Consider the following 6,000-nt stretch of genomic DNA (forward strand, 5'->3'; position numbering starts at 1 on the left):
TGTTGTTTTTGAGTATTTTCCCCATATACATGTTGCTCCTTTCACAGGCCACCGTGTTACCCCAGGCTATTAGCAGAGTTACCGGGAGCTGTGCCAAATGCCTCACAAAAATATCCCACACACAGTGCCATTTTTCCTCAGCAATTTATCAATGCATTAAGAGTCCATCGTACACATGAGGAAGAGCTAAGGCACATACCCTCTCTTCCTGGAATGTTCTTTCTGCCATCACACTCACTCTGGGGATAACAAACGCCAAGGTGATTTTGGTGCCTTTGTAACTCAACAGTGGATGTCTGAGTGTGAAACCATTGCCATTTGCCCCTGTGGTAAAGATTCCTAGTGCTTTAGAAGTGTTTTGTTCAAAACTTACAGGTCTCCTTAAGAATCGTCTTTGCTTCATACCCACATTTGTACATATTTTTACATGCATGATCTCACTGAATTATTACAACAACCTTGTTAAGTAGGCTCTTAGTACACCTATTTTGCAGAAAGGAAACTGAGTTCTGGACAAGGTTTAATGGTTTGCCCGAGGTCACCACAGCATGAGAGGAAGTGATGGCGCCCACCTTCAATGCAGGATTTCCGACCCTTTGCATTACGCTATTGCAAAGCTGTCTCTTTATATCGGTTACTTCTGAAACAACAGAACATTGCTGAAAAAGTCTATTCAAGAAGAGGCCTTAGAGGGTGTTTTTTTTTGTTTTTGTGTTTTTGCCATAAAGACAGGCCACTCTGGCTACTCAGCGAGTCAGAAAAGCTTTCCAAAGTCGGCCAATAACAGGATTTCAAATCATAGAGACCAGCCGTGATTAGTGAGTGCTTTGGTAAGGAAAACTACGTGGCACACCGTACCGTGTGTAGAAAAAGCAGCACTCTGCACAACGAACGTGTGCTCGCGTGTGTGTCCACGTTCTCTTCCCAAATGCGGCCGCAGAATAAAGTGTGAAACATACTGAAATAAAACAATATTTATGGCTGAAGAAATTCGGATTCACATAACGGTAATTACGAACAAGCTATTTTCCGTAATAAAATTACTGCAAAACAAAATCCGGAGAAACTGTTTCCCTATGTCCTCTTTATTCTACTCCATGTGCTCAAGAATGGTTGCGGGAAAGAAAGAGTACAGGAAGCCGAGGCAGAACGAGAGTCCTAGCGAGACGGCCTCTGTTGAGGGTTGGTTTTGCTTTAGAAACTGGAATGTGTCCAGGCTTGATTTTTATTTTCAATTCACATTTCAGATCCAGCTCCCCAAACTCTTTGATCTTTCTCCCTGTCTCCTTACCCGGAAGAGAACCCTTGGCCTTCTCAGCTGGGAGCTGGGAGCACACGTGGAAAGACTGGCTCCGATCCATATTCTTGCCAAATTTAGTCACACAAAGGGGCCTGCAAGGGAAAAAAGAAAGGATGAAAGCGGCGGCCGCCAAGACTTCAAAGGCTGCGCCGCCGCGCCGGGCCCTGCGCAGGCGCCGCCCTCCGCGGATATAAGGTGCGGCTCGCGCGCGCGAGCGGCCTTTTTGCGCGGGCGCAGCGCGCGGGTCCCCGGCCTGAGGGCGGGTGAAGGAGGACCAGCGGCGGAGGAAAAGGGCCGAAGGGCTGGCCGCGGCGTTCGCGCTACCAGCCGGCAGCCCGAGGCTGGTCCGCACGCCAAGTTGAGACGCCTGAGGAAAGTTTTCAGAAAGGAGGAAAAAGCATTTCACGTCCAGCCCACTAGGCGAGCCGTCCTGCTGCCCGCAAATGTATTCCAGCTCCCACATCCATTCCATTCCATTCCACTCTGGGGATCCCCAGACGTAACGCCGGCTTCTCTGTGCGGGAGCCCGAGTCCCCGAGGGGGGTTGATGGGGGTTCCCGTCGCGGAGCCGAGCGGTGCGGGCGCGTGGCGGGGCTCTCTCTGGCCCGTGCCCCTCCTCTAAACCCACTCCGCGTCCGCTCGTTCCAGTCCTTGAACACCCCAGCTTGCCTCCTCTCCCTCTGGGCGCCCCCGTGACGTGAGCCCTCGCCTCCAGCTTGGCAGAGGGTCGGCCGGCCGAGCCCACAGACTGTAGGGTGGGGTGTGGCCCTCCCTCGTGGGCCGTGGGAGGGCTCCCACACCCACCCCAGCGAGACGCGGATCCCGCGCCCGGCCCGCCCGAGCACGGGAGATGCCACCGGAGGGCTCCGTGGGCGGACCCCGCGAGGCTGCGCGGAGGTGCGGGCGCCAAGGGGCGCCGGCCCCACGGAAGCCCGGCGTCCGCAGGCGGCCAGATTTGGGAACGACATTTTCACGGTCCCCTGAGTTCTCGGTTACCCCGGCGGGTGGGGGGTTGAGTTTGTTTGTCTTAGGAGGAAGCCAGAAGAGGCGGAAGAACCCCTGGGACACAAACTGCCGTTTCCCTCGCCATCCCCCCCTCCCCTTTCCGAGAAGTCCGTTAAACTGAAGATGCCCACAGCTTTAGTCCCCTGGTGACACTGGGGTGGGAGATCGGGGGTGCCGGAGTTCCATCCCTGGAATCACATTATTCGTTTTTCTAGTCCTTCACGCTTCTCTCTCTTCCAACATTCTCTTCCGTAGGCCCCCGCCACCTCCTTCCTCTGGGATCCCACCAAAGTTGTAGCTGGGAGAGAGTCCAGGCCACACAAAGGGGGAGACCCGGAGCCCGGGCGGGGGGTTAGGGCTGAGGAGGCGGAGAGGGCTCTGAAGGGCACCGCGCTTTTCTCTCCTCCCTGTAATTAAGGACTCACTTGAGTGTCTGTAGCTGACTCGACTCGACAGCAAAATCCGCCCCCCACCCCCGGCGGGGAGGAGGGGTCTCCGGTATTGGTGTGGGTCAACCTCCTAGTTCCCCAGTCCGCACCCGCGGGGGCTGGACCGCGTTTACTCTGCGGGTTTCGAGAACCGTCTTTGCAGCCCCCTCTCCTCTGTTCCGGCGCAGAGTGGGCGTCTCGCCCGTCCACGCGCAACGCGGGGGACGACGCCCGGCGCAGAAGGAAGTGTTGATAGAAAACAAGTCACAGTTCGCTCCCAAACTAAACCCCAACCAACCAAAGCCACCAAAAGAGGGAAAACCAACAGCAAGCCAGCCAGCCCCTAGCAATTGTTTCACGGTCGGAATTAAATCACATCAAAACGCCCCCTGAAACCCACATCCTGAAGGAGTGAACCTGCAACAGCTAACCTCCAGTCGTTCGCCCGAGTTCACACGAACAACCTGCCTCTACATCCGAGGGAAGGGGGCGGCGGGCGGCGGTGTCTCTCCCGCTCCGCACCCATCACATCCCGGACCTTGCGCCCGAAGAGGCGGTTGCATATGTTAATAGCAGCCCTCGCGCGAATTAGAAGAGACCTCTCCGTGATAGAAATGCCTTTGCCAGGAACTTCACCGAACCTGTAGGGAGGGAGGAACATCTTCCCAGGGTTACTTCGCCCCTCCTGCGTCTCCCAGCTTTTTCCCCCCGGGAGAGGCAGACTTCACGTGGAAAAGTCAATCTCCCTCCCAGACAAAGCTTTAAAAAAAAAAAAAAAAAAAACTTGAGTGAATGTCTTCTAGTCAAGCTCCTTTTAAGTGCACCTCGTCAGAAGATTTGCAGCAATGCTGAGGACAATCAGCCCACACCCCGCACGCCACGGGGAGGGAAAACAGCACGCACAGACAGTAAGGCGCTGGGTGATTTCGTTAGAAACAACGTTTCCAGAAGAGATGTTTGCCGCAAAATAGAGAACGCAGCCACCTACCCTCGGCCCTTCTAGTAAACAGTTCCCACTAGTTGTTGTTCCCCAAATTCCCATCTTCTCGAGCTCCTAATCTCCAGGACACCGGGAGCTGAGTTCCAAATGACTCAGGGAGTCCAGATAATTAACATGAAGGAGTAAATGGGATTCGAATTAGTTGCAACACTTTAACGGGGGGTGGGGGATGTAGGAGTCGTCATTTAATCTCTCTTTGGCTTCCAGAAAATACCCTCTGGCCATTCTGTGTGCCCCCCGCCCCCCGACAGTTTGATGAAAAGGAACGTCTACTCTGGCTGCTTGGTGAAACTGCATTTTCCAGTTCTTTTTCTATCGGTCAAATTGGAGCATTTGTGGGAGGGCTTTTTACTTTGTTTTCCCATATTTCTTTTAGAACAGAGGGTATAAATGTCTGACATAGCTACGTGTTCACATCTCTGAGACATTACACTCACACTCGTGCATAACTTCAAGGGAAGTTGCGTAATGCTACCGACCCAAAAAATAAAATTGGGTTTTTCCCCATCTTTTTAGTATTGCCTCACACATTGTAGCAGATTATTCTTTTTGTTGTTGTTTTTCCTCTAAGGCATAGAACTGTCAGCTATTTACAGTGGATTTAATGTTTTACTCTTCCTGGCTCCCATCACTAGCCCTTTACTTTTACCCCAACCCCCCAGATAGAATTTATCGTGTGACTACTGGCCATGCTCTATGTGACCAATTGAACCCTTTAAATGATAGTTTTAAAAATTGCTTCCTAGTGAATTCCCATCTCTATCAAGTAATTATCAGTAAGTGAAGTTTTGAGTGTTCATTTAGAGCACTGTTAAGGGCTTACTTATACGATGTCTAGCAGCATGCAAATTCCCCCTTAGGAAAAGAAGAGGGATCTTTGCATGACTATTCCTGTGTAGTACGGCTAAAGTCTGATTCTGTAATGTTTTCCCTATTTTCAGTTTGAGGGAGATGAAGACACGTTTCTTCCTGCCTCTTGTTTACTGTTCTGAGGTTTTACAGATGGCTACTGTATTGGGTATAATAATTTTGCCTGGATTTTTAACTGAGGGGGTTTGAGAGCCAAGGAATAAAATGTAATGTGTTTTCAAACCTCAGCTTCGTTTATACTGTAACTTTCACAAAGCATCTCCTTAAAAGCCCTGTCCTTGTACAAAATGCATCAAAGAGACGGTGGAGGCTGGGGAATTTTTGAGGTTGGATTCGGATTTGCATCTTCAAGGGTCTCTTTGAGCCCGCAGTCCGAGGTGCCAGAGACTGCCCTGTCCTCCCTCCTGCTACTGGCTTCACTCTCCTGGGTCCTTTTGCCTTTTCTTCCCCCTACTTGGGTTGTTTTTTCATTCTTTATGAGGTTCCCACACATCGTGGCATGTATCTTCGAAAATCCACGAGCGACCTGTAGCATAGCTCTCTGTGAGCATCCCATGGTAAGGATGTAATGAAAAAGATCTTGCTTAAAAAACGATAATTAAGATCCAGTCTTCAGTTTTTCCTTCCTCCTCCTATATTTCTCGGTAAGCCTGGAGGTTTTATTTTTGCCAGCATGTGTTCCCTTGTCCTTTTACAATGTATTTAGGAAAGCCACAACTCTTTCTTGTTCTTCTTGCTTCCTTTCTGTCTTATTAGTTGAGCAATGTGTTATGTTTTCCCCTTTTCCTTCTCTGTGTCCCCGATTCCCGCCTCATCCCCTCTGTCAGAGCATCTATCAATGTGGTGTCGATCACAGCTGCGGCGGCTTCTCTTTCATCTTCTTCCCACTGGTAGAGCAAGGGAGGGAGAGAGGGAGGAGGAAAGGAGGTGGGGGAGAGACTGGCAGAGGAAGGAGGGGGGTGGGTGGGAAGGGAACGAGGAAGAGACACTTAGATGATGAAATTAAACCGTTGGGGCAGAGTTTCTTGTCAATTTCACGCGGGCAAAGCGTCTCTCTCGTGGGTTACAAGAAGCGCCGGGTCCTTCCTGCGCTCGCCAAGTTGCCTGAATCTTTCCTCTAGGCGCGCGCGCGCGCGCGCGCGCACACACACACACACACACACACAAACACACACCCCAAAACCTAGGACTCGTCCTACAGGCTCTGGGGGAAAAAAAAAAAAGTCCTCAATCACCTCCTCCTTCTCGTCGTCCCCCACCTCCCCCCCTCCGCACCCCCCAGCGGGCAGCCAAGGAGAGCTGGAGGCGGGGGAGGGGAAGGGGAGGAGAAGCGACGCAAGAGGGTAGCTTTTCAGCGCCGCCGAGGCGCGGGAGGAGGAGAAGCGGCGAGGAGGCGC

At 52.0% G+C, this 6,000-nt stretch overlaps 1 long non-coding RNA gene across 2 annotated transcripts in view; it reads right to left on the reverse strand.

The window, feature by feature from the left end:
* LOC141278676 (uncharacterized) overlaps window positions 1-3,690 on the reverse strand; it is a 133,992-nt gene extending 130,302 nt beyond the window's left edge. Inside the window, exons 1-2 of one of the 2 annotated variants that reach the window (XR_012331714.1) lie at window positions 3,165-3,690; window positions 1,292-1,392 (exon numbers count right to left, since the gene is read on the reverse strand). This is a non-coding gene — a long non-coding RNA (uncharacterized lncRNA). Of the gene's footprint in view, window positions 1-1,291; window positions 1,393-2,730 lie in introns of both variants that reach the window. The other variant, XR_012331713.1, reaches the window with a different exon arrangement.
* Between the last annotated feature and the right edge of the window lie 2,310 nt (window positions 3,691-6,000).

This window comes from Tursiops truncatus, chromosome 5 (genome assembly GCF_011762595.2).
Source record: "Tursiops truncatus isolate mTurTru1 chromosome 5, mTurTru1.mat.Y, whole genome shotgun sequence".
NCBI lineage: Eukaryota > Metazoa > Chordata > Mammalia > Artiodactyla > Delphinidae > Tursiops > Tursiops truncatus.